The 19,240-nt window shown below is 36.0% G+C and overlaps 1 protein-coding gene across 3 annotated transcripts in view; it reads left to right on the forward strand.

Moving 5' to 3' along the window:
- The window catches only part of LOC149080080 (uncharacterized), a 440,318-nt gene that overhangs the window by 62,174 nt on the left and 358,904 nt on the right, over positions 1-19,240 (forward strand). For 2 of the 3 annotated variants that reach the window (XM_089239054.1, XM_089239049.1), the window contains exon 3: positions 13,223-13,267. The exons of the other annotated variant lie outside the window; for it this stretch is intronic. The gene's annotated coding sequence lies outside the window, so the exon portion shown is untranslated. The remainder of the gene's footprint in view (positions 1-13,222; positions 13,268-19,240) is intronic. 3 annotated transcript variants of the gene reach the window in all.

Genomic DNA, 19,240 nt, shown 5'->3' on the forward strand with positions numbered 1-19,240 from the left:
TGAGTGAGGCTCGGATTTTTATGAACTAAAGATGAAATTTTATTGCTGATAGGTTAAACGGCGACGATGTTCCATCTTTAGATCATAATAATCCAGGCCTTAGTAATAAGGAAATCACGGGCGATTCAGTTGTTAAACTTCCACTCTGGGATTTGTACTCCTCCGCTTCTTCATAACACTAGAAAGACCGAAAGGGTCTGTTGAACCTGCGCGCTCTTTCTGCTCCCGTATCTTAAGTAAGAATGAACCAAAAGCTTTAAAATTTCTCCACTTTTCCTGAATTATCAGGTTCTTAGCGTACGCTAAAGCTTTTTTCATTATATTTCTTAGAAATAAAGATAAGAACGGATATACCTAGAAAGACGTAAGGGGGTCACACTGACCCTCCCACATATTTTCGAACACATTCACCATATAATATTAATAACAATTGTGACAATTAATTTGATAAGATCGAAATTTTTTCTCCTGATAGTCACTTTGCGCATCTAATACGGTATATAATCCCCATTCGTGAGACATTTTTTTACATTCATTCTTACTTGCAGATGTCGGTCAGCAGGTGTCTCAGCTCTATTTTTGCCATTTTGTCCAATAAGTTGTTTGCTCTGCAAAGTAGAAATATCCACGTGCTTATGATTGCTGTAGAGACAGAAATGACAAAACAATACAGATTCACTTAAGATAAAAATTTTCAGAAGTTGGCAAAGATTGCGTGTGAAAAGCAGTAGTGCTGATGATGAGAATTCAGAGGAGAGACAAAATGAAAACTATCCGATGCAAAACCTTTGTGAAGTAAGCAACGGTACTGATGATGGATATGCAAATCAGAATTAATTTATACCTCCAAAAATGTGTCTCAGCTGATGCAAAATGAAATACTACTAGAAACAATTAATGCAAGCCACATTGAAACCACCAATTAATACCTAGAACTACACCAAAACATCAACCGATTTCCATAAATAAAAGAGATATCAATAATATCCCGTTTATTGGTAGCAAAGAAACTTCTGTAGATGAAAGTGTAAGAAACATCGTGCGTCCTTCCTTGTCAATAGGACGTCAAGGATTCCAAAATATTTTATGAGAAACTCATTACTTACAGATACTGATTTTACATCACTGAAATTAATTATGTGATTTTTTTTCAAATCTAAATCAAAAAGCTTGACTGAAACCCTTTGAAAAGATCATCGTCAGGAGCTTTCAACCACGAAAAAAATATAGCACACACACACTCGTTCATCATATTAAACGACCTAGGAGCGATGTAACACTGAAATCCCATCAAGAATTATAGAAAATACAGATCCCCTCAGGCTTTCGAGTTTCCTCCATACTGATGCTCATCAAGATAGGTCGTTTGCACACATACACATTCCACAGAATCCTTTAGAATTAAATAATAGTAAAATACTTGTATATTAACAGGTCACAATAAATAATAATAATTAGTCAATCTAATTCTTTGTGGTATAACTCTACTCTGTCATAAAAATATTATACCATGCTGTAGAATATTAAAATATTCAAAAATGATCGGAAAAGGCAATGAGGGGTCACACGGACCCCCTATCCGTCTTTCTATAGGTCTAAACCATAGTTTTCCAAACTTTTCGCTCCATCGTTCCTTTATTCAGAAATTTCTCTCTCTCACCCCCCAACTCAAGCGAACCCATAGGATCCTATGTTAAACCAGTAGCTTTTATCGTCCACCAGGGGGCGATATTGCCCACGTTGGGAAACACTGGTCTAGACCCCGATCCGTCTTGATAGTGATAAACTGATACATATTCACTGTAATATCTGGTTAAATTTTTTCACCTGTTTCCAGCATTTGCAGCTGTTTGCTTTGATGCATTTCATCAAAAATCATAGTTTTTTCTGCACGTTATTCCATCCAATACATCCATGGGTTTGCTTTTCGGGGGGAAAAAAACAACATTCTTTCCAAATTTCTCTACAAATTATTTTTTCCTTACCCTTGATTTGGCAACCCTCCTATAGCATCGTAATAACCTTGTACGAAGAATTGATGCACGCAACGTTTAGACTTCGAGATAAGTTTTATTATAAAAGCATGCAAAAAGCCAATCACGTCCCTGTAACATATTTCACATAGATGTGAAAGGATAAACGCGCGACGTTGACTGATGCTTCTTTACGTTCATAAAATTATACGGAACTAGATTTGTTATACACATATTCTAATTATGTGAGCTACCTTCTTAACCAGAATATCGGTGGTTCGGTTTAAAGAAGTGACAGTTTGGTGGAGGTTTAATGTGTGTGTGTGTGTGTGCCACTAACCTACCATGACGAAATTTAGAGATGAATGCTTCTCTGTTTTCGGCACAAATAGCCATCGTACCCGCATGTGGAACTCCCTCTGTCAACGGCACAATATGAACTCCTCTATCAAATATGACACATTTTTGCCTTTTGAAATTATTTGGGTCTCTGTAGCTTATCGATGGAAGCTTTTCGATACGTCATTGGGGATTTGCATCCACTTCAGAAAAGCTTCGTGACAGTGAGCAGAACATCAAATATGCATTTAGCTACATATACAGAGGCCACAGCAAACAACTTGCCTAACAAGGTGGCGAGAAAAATAAATGCCTATAATAAACTTTATGAGCAATTTTTGTGCGCTGAAAAAGTAGTATGGTGAGAACATAGTAAATAATTTTGCCTACAAATAACAAATACAAAGTCTACAATAAGCAAATGGCCTATCGAGGTGGCTGAAAAAAGATAACCATAAAATATATGGATGCCAAATGTAACCAAAATATAGCAACTCAGTATGAAAGCGCATATCACGAAAGAAAAAAACTAATAAATAAATACATAAAACACTGTCCATAAAAAAGATTATGGTTGTCTTATCTAAGTATGGATAGCTTCTCGATTTTTCCCACTACATCTATCGTACTTCTTTTTAAAGGTATCAATTGTGTTAGAATTCACGATCCCCCGAGGTACGCTATTCCATTTATTGACAACCCTAATAGAGAAAAACTCCCTCCGACACCACAACGTTGAATTGTCCCTCACTAAATTAATCTCATTGTTGAAGCAGTTGAATGGCGGTGCATTAATAATTCATGGCCCATCTTATCCATCCTGCTGAAAATTTTAAACACTTGGATCATATTCCCCCCGACACCTGCGTTCCTCCAATGTAAACATATCACAAGAAATCAAGTCTTTCTTCATAGCTCAAGCCTTGTGTGCCAGCAAGAGCACGCGTAGCTCTTCTCGGCACCCCCTCAACCAAGTCTATGTCCCTGTGTCAGGTATGGTCTCCAAAACCTTACGCCATACATCAGTCCAGGGCGAACTCTTCCTCGGAAAAGCGGAAGGATGACTTTGGGAGAACGCAAAGAGACCTTTTTCAAAATGAAACCGAGCATTTTATTCGATTTTTATGGCTACCGCTGAACAATGTTCAGAAAACCTAAGCCGCTCGTCAATGAGAATTCCCAAATTGGTGACCCTATTGTAACCGGGATAATAATATCATTCAACTCGTAAGTGAAACGTGGATTGATCGAACCAAAATGGGCGACGGTGCAATTATCCACACTTAATGTCATGCTCCACCCATTAGCTCATGCTGTAATCATATTCAAGTTTTTCTGGAGCATCTTCCTGTCGCTTGGATTCCCGACTACCCCTATTAGCTTCACGTCATGTGCGAATTTGTTAACAATCTCATCGATGTCCTGATCGACTTTATCTATAGTAAGTGCAAAAATAAAAGTGCAAGTACACTTCCTTGAGGGACCCCACTTTAAACTCCTGTCCAATCAGAAAATTCTCCGTTCACCATAACCCGTTGTGACCTATCTCTTAACCATGATTCTAAACAATTCAATATGTTGCCCCCAATCCCACTCTCATGCGAACGCTTTAAGAGTTCATCATGTTGGACCCGATTGAATGACTTCTGGAAATGAAAAGAAACACAATCGACGTTTTTGCTATTTTCCAAAGCCTTACGGCCGTATTCACCGTCAGAATTTAACTGCAATCGCAGGTTAAAGGATTAGAGATCGAAACGGATTGGTAAAATTCGGGATTTTAACCAATCAGTGTCGATCTCTAATCATTTAACCTGCGCGATTGCAGTTAAACTCTGTCGGTGAATAAGTGAAGTTAAGTCACGTGATCATAGAAGCAAAGAAGGCAAGTTACACATGTCTTCCCTTCCTGAACCCATGCTGGTTTTCCGACAGTACGTTATCCTCATCTATCCACTTCTCCAATTGTCTTTTGATAATAATTTCCAAAATTTTCAAGAGGGCTCCCGTCAAACACACTGTAACTGTAAGGCCAGACGTGATTCAATCTCTGTCCCAGGAGGCGGACGATAATTCGACACGGTTTTTCTACTACCCTTTTTAAATATCGGAACCACATTATCAAGCTCCCAATCCCCTGGAACGACACCCTCAGCAACGTTGCTTCTTTAAATTTGTGTGACTGATTCCAACAATTCATTGGCACATGGGATAGATATCATCTAATCCTGGTGCTTTGCTTGGACAAACATTTTTTAAAAGTTTCGGGCCTTGCTCATTTTTTACTTCAATATCGTTGAGGGCCGGTTTTGGAGACTATTATTTTGTTATCATCCCATGACACATCCGTACTTTTGATATCACCTTCTGTATTTAAAACCGGACGTGAAAAAGTCATAGAAAGCACTACAGATGCCTACACATTGCTCTCTACCCTAGACCCTTCTATAGTCCTTTGTAAGAACTAAGGGTATGAAGTGATGCAAAACAGAGGATAATTTGGCCCTAAATTCTTCCCACTGACGTACCACACCAACTGATTCGAACTCGTCTTTGGAAACTCCCGCTAACCTTTCTCTCAAAAGATCAAAGTTGGTCCTTCGAAAGCAAGGAACCATTCTTCTGTTATGAGCTTTACCCGAAGAAAAGTTACTAAGAAAACAAATGACACGATGATCACTAGAAGAAAACTCGATCAGGAAGTCTGCTGTCGGAACCAAATAGCTTAAATAATGATCACACATTTAATTTAATACACATTATTTTTACCTTCTCAGGGCCGCACAGAATCAATTTATTGGCCGCATGTGGCCCGCTTGGTCAGCAGTTGGCTACTTCTGGTATGGACAATACGCATTTCAAAAGTTATAACCATGTCCGTAACTTTAAAAAATAAATAAGCAACATATATCATCCGTATATGTATACATTATATCCGTATTTTTAGAAACGTTATTTACATCAGTGGTTCCAATCTTTATGCACCTAGTGTTGTGTATCTTAACTAGCACTAATCGCGGACACTTTGTTCAAAATCGATGGAACCAATTACCCCCTTCCCCGGGCTATATCATAGCAGAAATTAGAGTGAAAATATAGCTATGTTCTGAAAGACCTATCGCTGACCACTTGGAAATCTCTTAAATATCATAATGATTTCGAATGATAATCTCAATCAAACGATGGAAAATAAAAAAAAAGAATATTACATATTGTTTCACACACACACATCTTATTATGACAAATCGTCTGTACACTGGCAATTGCCGTTGATGTAAAACGTTGACAGTAAAGAAAATGCTGGGACAACAAATGAAATAAGTCCAATATAAAAAGCTGAGGAAAAATAAGTCGGATATGGAGACGTTTAAAATAGACTGCCGTAAGAAACAAAACCTATATGTTTCCGGAAAGTGCTGCCAATAAATCGCCTGTAGAAACGGAGGGCTTTCAACATTGCTGTAAAACGGATATACTGCATGCGTTTTTCGCAAAGCAAGTCACCCATCCACCGACAGAAGTGGACAAAATCCAAGGCCATCCACCCCTTCTCACTCTTCTTTTTCTTTACACATTTCTAGTGTTATTTCCAAGACATTTGCGGTGAACTTTAAAAACTTCAATTTCCTCATCTCTTTCTCCTTCCACATACACACACATACGCACTACAACTACAACTACTCACTTACTCTTTTACGCCCTTTTCGTTTCTTGTCTCAAATGGACCGCTGTTTTGGCCTTTTTAAAAACGCTTCTATTTCACCGCTAGCCATTTAAGGTTTATTTTTTTATTCCTTTTGTTTCCTTTTAATCTTGTCCTGTGTGTTCCCTTTTGAAAGCACCAAAATGACGCGAAGTGACAAATTTTATGGGGGCCATTTCCGTTTTGAACCGATACCGAATTTTATCGAAAAAAAAAGACTTAAGAATACAACTTGGAAATGGCCAAAAATAATCTTTATTTTTTTCAAGTCAATGACAAACTGATATGATCTGCCGCGTATATAACGACATATCCGACGAATGCGTAAAGTTTGAATTTCTGTCTACTATCTAAATTTAGATAGCAGTTGATGTTTCTATGGTGATTAGTGATCAAATAATTTATATTGGATAAATAATTATTATTTTGAATAATTCTCTACGTCTTACGGAGATTTAATTGGTCATCGTAAAAAATAAATCGACTTTCTTAGATAACGTGATTAATCGTCTTCATTGATGATAAAATGCGAATAAATATTGGAAGGTTAGTTTTGCGAGAGAACATGCAAGGAGAAAGAAGAAAAACATTTGTTTCATCAAGTTAAGTTTTGTTCCCTAAGATCACCAAAAGCAAAAAAAGAAATAACTTCAATCCAACATCATGGTGAAATCAAACAAAAAAGGAGGATGTTGCAATAGGAAAAAAAAGGCAACACAGCAGTTTTGCCCGTAAACTTATTTGATCAAGAAGGAACTACAATCGACCATGTCTTTTATAGGGGCCATGTGTGTGTATGTCTACCCTCACTACACCCATATCCATTCTCCTTCAGCGGAATCCCTAGCTTTTCTGTGAAGCTCTCATCTTGTCTGCATGCTCGTTTTCTTCTCGCGCTTCTTCTAATTTTTTTTCTTTTCTCCATAAGATGTCCTCCACTTCTTTCACCATCTTATACCACCACTACCACCATCAGAGCAGCAGCTTCTTTGACGGGGTTGGTGCTGCTGCTGCTCCCAAAACTCCTCCACTCTCTGAGAAACTTTGAAAAGGCCAGTTTTGTAATGGCGCATCGCCCCAGCCACGTCTTAGCTTTTCACAGTAACGCCTCCGCCTTGCACAAAAGGGGGAACAAGAACTTTCGATAAAAATTTAGGCGCCCACTTCATCAATCATGGTGTCACAGCAAGGCTTCTCGGGCCGCTGATTGGCTCGCCGAAGCTGGCTGTTCTTCCTTTTCCACTGACTCTTCCCAGCGTTTCTATGCCTCAAAGAAAACATCCGAAACTCACCGCCTTTAACCACTGCTCCATCAGCATCAGTCTCCACATCACGCCAACCTCTACGAATATCACACATGGAGAGATACAGAAAGACAGACATACACACACAAGCGTGCGCTCTTATACTTTATATATCACATACCGAAACGGGATTGCACGCACCATAATGCTTTAACTCTCGTGTACACTACAGACTTTTAGACAGACATTGCGCACACCACAACGCATTCCCTCACGCAAACTTCCGACAAAAGTTTTGACCAGTTTATATAATTCTTACCCTCTTTTTTTTAATTTTATTAGATAAAGTCCAGTCATGTTGGCAACAATTCTGAGAAATCAGTGGCCAGAAAATTCAGGCGAAAAAGAAATTTCAGGCGCGAGAGGAAAAAAAACGAGAAAAATTCCGAATTTTCAGACACAAGAACAGAACAAGAAATAAAAAGAGAATAAGAAACCGGGCCTCCCTCTCCATTGCCCTAACCTTTCTTGACAAATCATCACCCAAGAGTTAAGATTGATATTCTTCCTTGACCACGTCTGGCCTTGCTTGAGATGCTGCGAGAAATGCCAAAGGACGTTATTGATGAATATAAAAAGATAGGCAGTCTCCTGATTTGTACCGGGAGCTTTTTTCTGTTACTTCTGAGGCTTTTTTACGATCACATGTGTCACAGCGTTCTATTATTTGCAGGAATCCTCCTGATTTCATTCACGTAGAGCACAAATGTTACTTTTCTGTTTTAAATATTTGTATTAGTCATAGATTCACTAATTTTGTACTACAGTTGACTCATTGGAATCACGTATAATGTTATCAGTCTGGTATTGTTATCACTTTTGCAAAGAACGAAATGGGCCGATATCATAATATGAGAAACAATTCGTTTGTGGTTATCGCGGGACTTCGGATATTATCAAATTTTTTTTCCGTCGAAAGTTGATTTTGCGCATTCTGAAGCTAAGGTTAAACCAAACATATTGTTTCCCTGTAAGTTATCGTTATCAGGTTGTAAGACTACGTAAGGGGCTAGAAGGTGTTCTCTCCCCCCCCCCCTCCTTACTGACAAATATTTTCGTACTTAATGTCTTAATCAGTCCGTATTATTCACCGTGATCCATGTACGTATGGAGCTACTTTTGCAATGGCCTTACGGCCTTACTATTATTTCTTTCATTAATTCTGGAATTATTTCTTTCATTAATTCTGGAATTATTTCTTTCATTAATTCTGGAATTATTTCTTTCATTAATTCTGGAATTATTTCTTTCATTAATTCTGGAATTATTTCTTTCATTAATTCTGGAATTATTTCTTTCATTAATTCTGGAATTATTTCTCTCATTACTTCTGGAATTATTTCTTTCATTAATTCTAAGTTTCCATTCCAATTCTAGAATTTTTTCAACGTTTGTTCTGAACTTTCATCGACTCTGGAATTATTTCTTTATTAATTCTTAATTTTAATCTATTCTTAAATTATTTCTTTCATCAATTTTGAAATTATTTCTTTCATCAATTTTGAAATTATTTCTTTCATCAATTTTGAAATTATTTCTTTCATCAATTTTGAAATTATTTCTTTCATCAATTTTGAAATTATTTCTTTCATCAATTTTAGAATTGTTTTTTTCATTCGTCCTGAATTTTCATTAATTCTGGAATTGTTTCTTTCATTTGTCCTGAATTTTCATTAAAATTCTGGAATTACTTTTTCCATTAAATCTGAATTTTCATCAATTCTGGAATTATTTATTTCATTAGTTTTGATTTTTCATTGGTGCTGGAATTATTTTTCTTTCAATTATTTTTAATTTATAATTTCTAAAAAAATTTCATTACTTTCTGGAAATGATTATCTCATTGTTTAAAATTCACTGCTTTGTTTTTAATCAATTTTTTGTGTTAATTTGCATTTTATTGTGTGTTTGAAAATTTTTGTGTGTATATTTCTCAGTATTTATGTATTCTCTGAAATAAGAATGCCGATTCCCTTCTCCCATAAATTATATAAAATCGGGGCAAAGAGGTCCTAAACATTTTCGGTGCCCCGAAATTTTGAAGATACACCTGTCACACAATACCTACCGCTATTATTTTCGCAACGGGCTCCGCGTCTGGTGAAAGCAGCCCTGGTTTAAATGATCAGATTCTCATTTATTCTTTCCCTTCTGTATACCCTGGTAATATTGGACTGGGAAGAAACTTACGTCATGGCAAATGTCACACAATTCCGTGCAAGATGTAAGAGATAGAGAAACGTATCTTTTTGGACATCGTTTCGTGAAATATGCATTTTCAGTTTTTGGTCTTTTTTTGCCTCAGAAGCGTATATAATACTGCAGTGATATTTATGATTTCTTTCTTGCCCATTGATTCGTAAATGTGTATACATAACTCTAGCGGAAGAAAGTACAGTATATATGCAGAAAAAGACCGGATATCTTTAATATACTCCACGTCAAGAAGGACAATGTGTAAAAACGAAAAAAAAAAAAAGTCCTCTTTTTGTTGTTCTGGCGCACAAGAAAAACGAATCCGTGTAGATGGGGGTAGTCTTGATAATAATTGTTCTCCAGAGTCTTATGTAAAGTGGGCACGTGATTTATGGAATACTGCAGTGATTTTTGTGAAGAGACAAAATGTTTAACAGCGAACAGTGGCGTTAATAACTGCGGCGACTCTTTGTCAAGAAGGGTTTTTCGGTGCAAGGACTCGTTGTGTGTGTGCTTTGTTTTCATTTTTGTTGGACTATACCGGAAGTGGGCCTCCACTTATCTTCAGGGTATTCTGTAGTTTCTTTTTGCAAGATTGGGGACCCGTTGTCTCTCTCTTTTCGTGCCTTGCCAAGTTGCTTGCTCTTTGCTCCTATCTGTTCTTGTGAGGTACTCTTCACTGGGTTCTGCTGCTTTTATGCGTGTGTATGTGTGTGTATCTTCTATTTAAACTGCTTGAGATTTTTTTTTTTCATTTAGACCACCCTTTTCACCCACTTTAGAGAACCCTTCTCTCGTTTTTTTTCCTTGTTCTTATTTTTTGGTAATTTTTGGTTCTTTTACTTTTGGGTTGGTTAATTAATTTCCAGACCACAGACAATGTGCCTTTCTTTGCAATTCCACCTCCTCTCTTTTTCAACTGTTCTTGTCTTCTTCCTCCACCATAGTAAACGTTTCTTGCCCTCTTCTAGTCTTTTCTGTTAGATTCCCATCTTCCACAGCCCTTTCACCTCATAATTCTAGTCTTGCCTCTGTCGAAACGGCATGCAGGGGGATTAATTTTAACGACGTGAAAGCGTCTTTGTCGCTGAGCATTTTTGCTCGATCTCTCTCTCTCTCTCTCTCTCTCTCTCTCTCTCTCTCTCTCTTGCTAGCTCTGAGGTCTTTTTTTTTAAATGTTTCTTCTGTTATTATATATATGCCTTCTCCAAACCTTTTTGTTATTTTGCGTTTAATGTGCCGCAGATTTGCTTCCCTCCGTTTGAAATATAGCGTCCGTCATTACGGCTGCATGTTGTGGACTGTTTCCTTCTCTCTCTACTTGTACTACTTCTTCTACCTAAAACAAATCCAGTTCTCTATTAGGAAAAGCGCGTAATAGCCGGATAATTACTACGAACGTGTAAAGTAAAAGGTTCTCCCTCTCTCTTTTTTTGTTTCCTCATTTTACTTAAAGAAATGCCTTTTCTCCAGTTCTCGAGATCGTGACTGTAAGTTCCACCACACTAAAAGTTTTAGGAATTTCTGGCTTCGTTTTAATGGAGGAATTACTTTGAGTGTTGTTGTTTCTCTCTCTTTTTTTCTTATTTAGCGTGAGAAATTTATCTTACTGTGAAGGAATTCTGCTGTCGAGTTTGAGTATACGCTATAGATCAATATACATTCAATGAAAAAAGGAGAAGTTATTATTTACGGAGTCAACACCAGAGAAATTGTTGCCTTGGTTCTTGCGACAGTTTCAAAATGGTTGCTGCGAATAAATCAGAATAGCTTACACGGAAGTATGTGCTGCTGCTATCGGTGTTTATTCATCTGTTACGCCGTGAATAACGAAAGGAAGCATCATTAATACTTTTTCAGAAGTATGAAAGTGATAGAATTCATGCTGTTTCTGTACATGATTTTGATGGTATAATGAGAGTGTGAGACATCTCATACATTGAAAGAAAAATTTATGGCCATGGAATCCTTATTACGGGTAAACCATACGTTTCGAAAGTCAAGATCTCGATCTTTACGTAACATTACTGTACGTAAGTCTAACAAAGAGAGCCGAAAGTACGAAAATTGCGCTATAGTTGTTTTCTAAAATTAGAGTAAAAATAAAAATAAAATCAGCAAAAAGAAGAAATTGAGATGTGCACAATTTCATTCTCGTGAGGTGATAATTGATGAAAATGTAAAAATAAAACTTTTTAACGCCCTTCAATTAAAAAAAAGCGAATTCAAAGAATTCACTCTTCTCTCTATTATACCGGGGGAAAAATGATCTCGGGGCATTTAGATAAAAGTTCGGCCAGATATAGATGGTTATAATTATTCATTTTTTTCCACTTTTGAAGAATCGAAAATTTTTAACATCAGTTATTTTAGCACGTGAAAAGTGGCAAAATCAAGAATTTCCACTGTCGATATTTCAACAAATTTTCAATCAATTGTTACTGGGTACTTTTTCGGTATAATACAAAGACGCATAAATTTAATAGTTAATTTTTTTTGATTGAGACTGCTTTAAAATTGTATTATTTATATTTCTCTTATTGTAATTTTATGTGAGTAAAACTATCTCTTTCAATCTCTTTTTTTCAATTTCCTTTCTCTTTTTTTTCTGATATTTTTCATAATTTTAATTTAATTTTTAAAATCAACAATTGAATTTTTATTCGTTCTGGACACTCTTCTTGAAATACCCTGCATATTTTAAGGGGATATAAAAAAATATTTCGAGATCTGATTTTCCTGGTGAAATAGCGTTATCTTAAATCTGTTGTTGAAATAGCGTCTTGGAATTTCATTTGAACGGTTTATTTTATTTATTCTGGCTTCTACCCGATAATCGCTATTGGGTGGGATGAGGAAATGCTCTAGTGATTTTTTTTTTATTTTTGGTTTTAAGTATTGCTTTGTACACTTTGAACGGGTCTTTTTTGTTATTTGATCGATAGATTTGTTCTAATAGTATGTGATTTGTTTTAGACTTCAAGTGGGAAGTGTGTTGGTCTTGGAAACTTAATTCGACTGTAATCTGTCAACCGTAACGAGGGATGTGGTTGCAGCGAGTTTCATTCAATCAATATATCGGCATCTTGACCACGTCAATATATATCTTATCCCTCCACGGACCACGCGTTATTATTTCCGTATCTGAACTTATTCTTTAGTAACGTGTAAATGTTATCTAACAATTCTTATTATACGACACCTAATTTCTATTAAGTGGGTACGAATTTTACTTCACAAAAAATTCAACTATATACACAACCTCTTCTAATAATAAATGATATCGGAATTATTTATTTTGAGTTCTCGATTGGCAGATATGAATACCCTCTTCACCCGTGAATCAAAACTGGCTATTAAGAACAAAATTTTTTTTGATTGATTTGTGTTTATTGTATGTCGAAATGCCGTTAAAAAGGAAATTTTACTTTTTGAAATTCAATTATAATTAATTAATTTGGGTCGATATCTTTACCAATGGAATTCGGTACTCATACGTGTGCCTGAGGTCTTGCCTTGAAAAAAAATCTATAAAAATCATTTGAAACCATATAAAACCGTAAAACATGAGGGGTCTGCATATGTGGACCACGGGAGTGTAGAAGATACTATAAAACTGCTAGTTTTACTTCTGAGTTTTGACTGCAATGCAGTATTTTTTTAATGTTTAATAATGAAAATAATACTGGCGAATATTTATTTTATAGGTCCAAGGAATTGATGCAAAATGTTTCTTTTCCGTACTTCCTAAGGTGAGTGTTCGTAACAGAAAACTTTGCTGTATTGAGGGTGTAAAGTCAAGTCTTTACACATTAGTGGTTCTCAAAATTTTGTCACCCTCAGCCCTTTTATTCTGACCAACGTCTATCCGCGGTTCCCCATAATAGCCTGACAAAGAAAAAGAACGATAGTTTTCAAAGCACCGAACCGAAATATATCGATATCAACAATTCACCGCGACACCCCTGATAATGATTGGCAACGCACACTTTGGGACCACTGTTATACACCCTTAATATTTATTCACCACGCGCGCGTTGGTTAAAGAAACATACTTTCAATTACGGAACGCAACCAATGACCTATTAAAGAATATGTTCATTTGTATCACTTGGGGCCGTATATGTATTAAGATAAAAGTTTAGTTTTTCAAACGGTTCTTCGTCTTCTAACTTCTAATTGATCATCTATGCCTTGACCTCTTGACTCACTGATTTTGATTATGATAAGTTGTTGCCATGTGGTCTCTTGTGCTAAACAAAAAACTCATGTATCCAAGTGCAATATTCACGGAGATATTGCTTATTGAAAGTTAAGGAGGGCATCACAGAATTAAGAAAAGTTTCAATAAACTGCAACTTGAAAGAACATTTTAGAATTTTCGCAGTTTCTTCTCAAGTTCGTCTCTAATATATGCTATTTTTATCTCAATTTTAGGGTTTCTGAATGAATATAAATCTCTAGCTAATATTGCACTTAGAAACATGTCATTTGTTTTGTTAGGCTCTGTAGAGACAGTGCAAAAACTTTTTAATCGGAATTTTTAAAGACGGACTATTACATATACAGCGCTAGTAAAATAAATGACATATTAAAGGGGGCACAGGAGTGTTATTTGGATGCTTTTACTAATTGGAATTATGTTTCCACAACCACACAGAGTTCAAAAAAGAAAAGGGGTGTGAGGACTTGACTTTATACCCCGTATTTACCAACGTGTTCATTTCAAATATGAAGTACTAATAATAACATTATATGCGTAACTATTGGACCACTCAATTACTGTTTATCTAACTGATAGTATTCGTCGTATAGGAACTTCTTATATCAAGTATCATACTCATATTTCGCCCATGTTTTCTGTAATTTTTGTAAAAATTGGTTGAACACTCGGCAAAAATCATATGATGAAAATTGGAATTTTTATAGAAAACATTTATATTTTCGCGAATATACGTGCTATTCTCACGAAAATGCACAGAAGTATTGCACAACGTTAGCACAATATCTTTTCAAAGTTGAAAGTCATTTGCAGCTTTTCCTGATACAGCGTTGATCAAAATTTTTTTTCTATTGATTTAATTTTTTGTTGGTCCCCTAAATGCTCTTATGCCTAGGGTGACCATACGTCCCGTATTTCCCGGGACAGTCCCGGTATTTTCTGTTTTTTTGGCTGTCCCGACTTTTTAGCAAAAGTGTCCCGGTTTTTCCCGTATTTTGCACGAAGCCTACTTGAATTTTTATTCTTTATTAAAGTCAAAGATTGAAATTATTTTCAACTTATAAATTATATTATGATAACTACAACTATAAATGAGTATATGAATCTCCCACATTTGTCTTAATGAAATTTTTTTTTCGTGGAATTCATTTTAATCCACTGCAATTAGCAGTAATGCTGCATTTCCCGCCATTGTGATTTCTCCATTATTTCAACAATATTTGGCGACTTTGTTCGGTTTTGGCGTCAATTTTGGCGATGTCCCGTATTTTCCCGTATTTGGAATCCCAATGTCCCATATTTCTCTCGAGGAAATATGGTCAGCCTACTTATGCCCAAATATTCACTAGGAATGATAAGTACGAGCATAAGGTTCACGTTACCCAAATTCAGAACGAATTGCCCAGTATTTTTCTAGAAATTCGAGAAAAAAATTCTAAACTCCAAAAAGAACACAGACTTTTGGAAATATAGGGTGCATAGGTAACAGGGCGTATGAATTAAATGTGCGAACCGTTGATCCTAGAGGTAAACTTCCAATTAGAAGAATTATCTAATGCACTAATTAATATAGTGCAAAAGGGGTTTTGTATAGTTATTAAAATAAAAATGTTTACTTTTTATACGGACACCCTGTGCTCAAGAACCTAATTAGAAAGTTGTTGCCCTGTATCTCTTGATGCCAACATAAAAAAATCTCACTTTTTCATATTCACTGAGATATTCTAATTCGGAAAACGGAGGAAGTTTTGGAAAAAGACGACTTTAACCCTTTAAGCGGCAATAAAAGATCACTAAACCTCCCTTCAAAATGTCATATCTTTTTTAATGAAGTAAGCTTTCTTCTGAGTTTCAGAAGGTGCAAACTAGGGGGTGTAGAGGTAAGGGTATGGGGTAAAGGGTAAAACTTTTCCATTGGGAAATCAACTTTACAAAATATCTTGGCTTGTCAGTGATAAAATAAGAGGCTTTTATGAAAATGAGATATCTTGTCAATGCCATTGAAAGGGTTAAATGCGGATAAACCGTTTTACCCGCATTTAAAGCGGTTTTTTTCCCCAAATTTCATCCGTTTTTCGAATTCGAATATATTAGCCAATATTGCACTCGGATACGTAAATGTTTTTGTTGGCATCAAAAGAGACATGGCAACAAGTTTCTATTTGTGTTTTGGGTGTCGTATAAAAAAGTTAACATTTTTGTTTTAATAGGCATACAATCCCTTGCAATATGACAATATCTGAGTACAATATTTGGATACTTTTTCTAATTGGTATACCTCTAGGATCAACGGTTCTCCAGAAAAATGTCATACACTCTGTTATCTATGCACCCTGTATATATATGTTTTATAATCTTGGTACAACATTTATAATTATTTTCAATCAACACTATAAGGCCATAGAATTCCAAAAGTCTTTAAAAGAAAAAATACTTACCTCTTTCTCTTTTATTACCCAAATTACTCCAAAGTTACCGGCGTAGTGACCGGTTATAGTGACGGACTCGCGATGCGAGGATCCGGGTTCGAACCCCACAGTAGTGGTCGGCTGAAGTTGGTTTTCTGTGGTTCCCAACTTCAAGGCGCAAATGCGAGCCGATCTCCCCGTTAAAAAGTCTCGCCACAGAGAGCAACAGTCCTACAACGATAAATCATTCAATCATAACACTTCACTCATAGTTAGAAAAACTGGTGGCAGATGGCAGCACTATACATAACAAGCATTACAGAGAAACAAAAAAATTTCACGTCAGGTTTCACTACACGTACACGCACATTCCCGCATGTGCCGATTCGTTGGGGGTTCCGCGGGGGGGGGGCGGGGTGCATGTGTGGTGTAGCAGTAGTAGGTAGGGCCTCCAAAAAATGGCTCGGGGATCAATGATGTTCTTAAGTCAGCCACCTCGTTGGGCAATTTGCCTGTTGTGGCGTTGTATTTGTATTTGTACTTACCATAAACATGGAGAATAGCCTTTCAACACATGCAGAAGTATATGGCTCTTAATCTGCTGTTTCACTAACCCTTAATTTAATTAAAATGTATCGTCCACCGATGTGGAAGATGTCTGGGACACAATGTTTCTTCAAAGATGAAATCATGAAATCTTAGCTATCAGTCTTAGCTATAAATTTTTCATTGATTATTGATACCAAATGTTGGCTACTAAAATATTTTTCCATTTGAAATAGGAAAACCCTTTTTTTCAAACTCTGTGAATTTGTTGCTATGTGAATTAAATAAGGGGAAATTAGGTGAACTGAGTGCCCTGTGTTAATGGATTGAAAATACTTGCGGCAGTCAAAGAGAGAATTTATACCTCCTTTGAACTTTATTTAACACGATGAAATAGCACAAAATAATAAAACAAATTCACCAAGAGATCCCGTGGATCTGTACTGATGAACACGAAGTATCGATGAGTAATTACAATACAATTTCAAGGACAGAACGAACATTAAAAAAAAAGAGGGGGGGGAAAGGTTGATAATTATATCGAAGTAATTCTGCATCTGTGAGCAATTATACAATTAGAATACAATACACCATTTCAGATATACAGTATGTTTTCATATACATTATAAATGAAGATTATGGACTGCTAGATTGATGCGAGAATTGTTCAGCGACTTCGACAAGTGGAGGCAAACAGCATGAAGTGTACTTAGACATTTAGAAAATTCGATTTAGCACTGATCGATAGAGCTCTGTTTTTGTTCTTTTTTTCCTTGTTTTTTAAAAATGATCGTTCATGTTAGCTATTGAGAAAAGGTAATTTTTTAAACGTTTTTTCAGTAACGGTATTGAAGGGGTAAAAAGAATATCATGCTGCAGTTTGTTATAAAATTTCGGAATAAGATGTGTAAAATGGTTTTTATTCACTGTTTTATGTATCAAGGGAATATTAAGAATGTTATTGTATCTATTTGATGTCCTTGATAAATTAAGAGGGAGACTAAGTTGTTTTTTATTAAGTAGGAGAATCGATTTATAAAAATATAAATACCGCAAAGGGAGTATGTTAAGTTGCCGGTAGAGATCAAATGACGGAGTTGAGTAATTGCCAGTTAGTGATCGGATTATTTTCTTTTGGATCTGGATGATGGGTCGCAACGTATTGATGTAATCACTGCCCCAAACAGTTAGTCCATATAATAGATGAGAATGAAAAAGAGAATAATAATATGACAACCTTTCACAGTTAATATTTTTTTTCATGTTTTTTCATAAATGAGCAAATGTAAAAATAAAACAGCTATTCTTCTGCGTTGCATTTATTGATAAGGTCCAAGTCTATTGTTACTAGATCATCTGTATAACATAAATACTATTTTAAATTATTTTTCCTTGAATACAATTAAAGTTGAATAGGGGAAAAATGAAGTTGATAGAGAGAAATAAAGAATCAAAATTTAGAGTGATTTAAATCAATGATTTAAAAACAATGAAGTAATTTAACCACTTAACTGTGGAAAATGTATAAAAATTGAGTCTTTTTTTGCCTGTTTGATTTTGTGCATAATATCAACTAAAAAGATAAACAAACTCAATTTGGCCTTCAAGGTGAAAAGAAACACCAATTTTCCTCGTCAAAAAAAAAAAAAAAAAATCGTCTAATCACACAGACGTTGTTTTTCAGTTGCCCGAATCCAGTTTGGGCGACACAGATGAGGGGTTAAATCTTGATTTCAATCGTGATTAATATCAGTAAACCCTGACGGAGATATATATTTGCTCACATCCAAATTCCCTGATAATTTCCGATAAAGAGAATTCTACTGCAATACAATCAAAATCGATGTAAAATTGAAAAAGATCTAAATATTTTTAGTATCACATTTATATGGTAAAAAATATCATCAGCAATATTTTTGTTCACGAGATATAAAAAATTAAAGTACATAACTGCAGGAATAAAAAGCACAGCTTTCTATGCATGTAATATATACAGGGTGATTCAAAACGCAACATATAAACTTTTAGGGGAAGGTAGAAAACACAAAAACACACAAAACAGAATCACACAGGAATGTATGACTGGATACCCCAACGTGATCAACTGGAGGATAAACGAAGATGCAGAAATGACAAGCCAATAATGGGTGGAAAAACTCGTTATTCAGCGATACTTTTCACGAGGACAGAACGTGCACACTTTAAATTTCACATCAAGTGCTCAAAGTTCTTGCCATTCACAGTTATGTACGCTTCACAACGGCGACGCATTGATTGTCGAACCCTTTCAAAAAAAAAAAAAAAAATCATAACTCTGGACGTTGCCTGTTCATGAGGAAAACAAGTGATTTGAGTGACTTTGAACGCGACACGAGTATGAGCGTAAGAAGCGGCAGTTCGCGCTCGAGTGGTGCAGTGGTAAGATGCTCGTCTTCCACTATGAAGGCTACTGCCAAGGCACACGGGTTCAAATCCGGGCAAGAAAGTCAGAAAGAAGTTCTTTATCTATCGAGCCTGGGGTGACCACCGTTAAATGGAGCCTTCATTTC

The sequence above is a fragment of the Pholcus phalangioides genome, unplaced genomic scaffold, assembly GCF_987345545.1.
Source record: "Pholcus phalangioides strain wild (caught in Gottingen) unplaced genomic scaffold, Ppha-v1.0 ptg000011l_1, whole genome shotgun sequence".
Taxonomy (NCBI): domain Eukaryota; kingdom Metazoa; phylum Arthropoda; class Arachnida; order Araneae; family Pholcidae; genus Pholcus; species Pholcus phalangioides.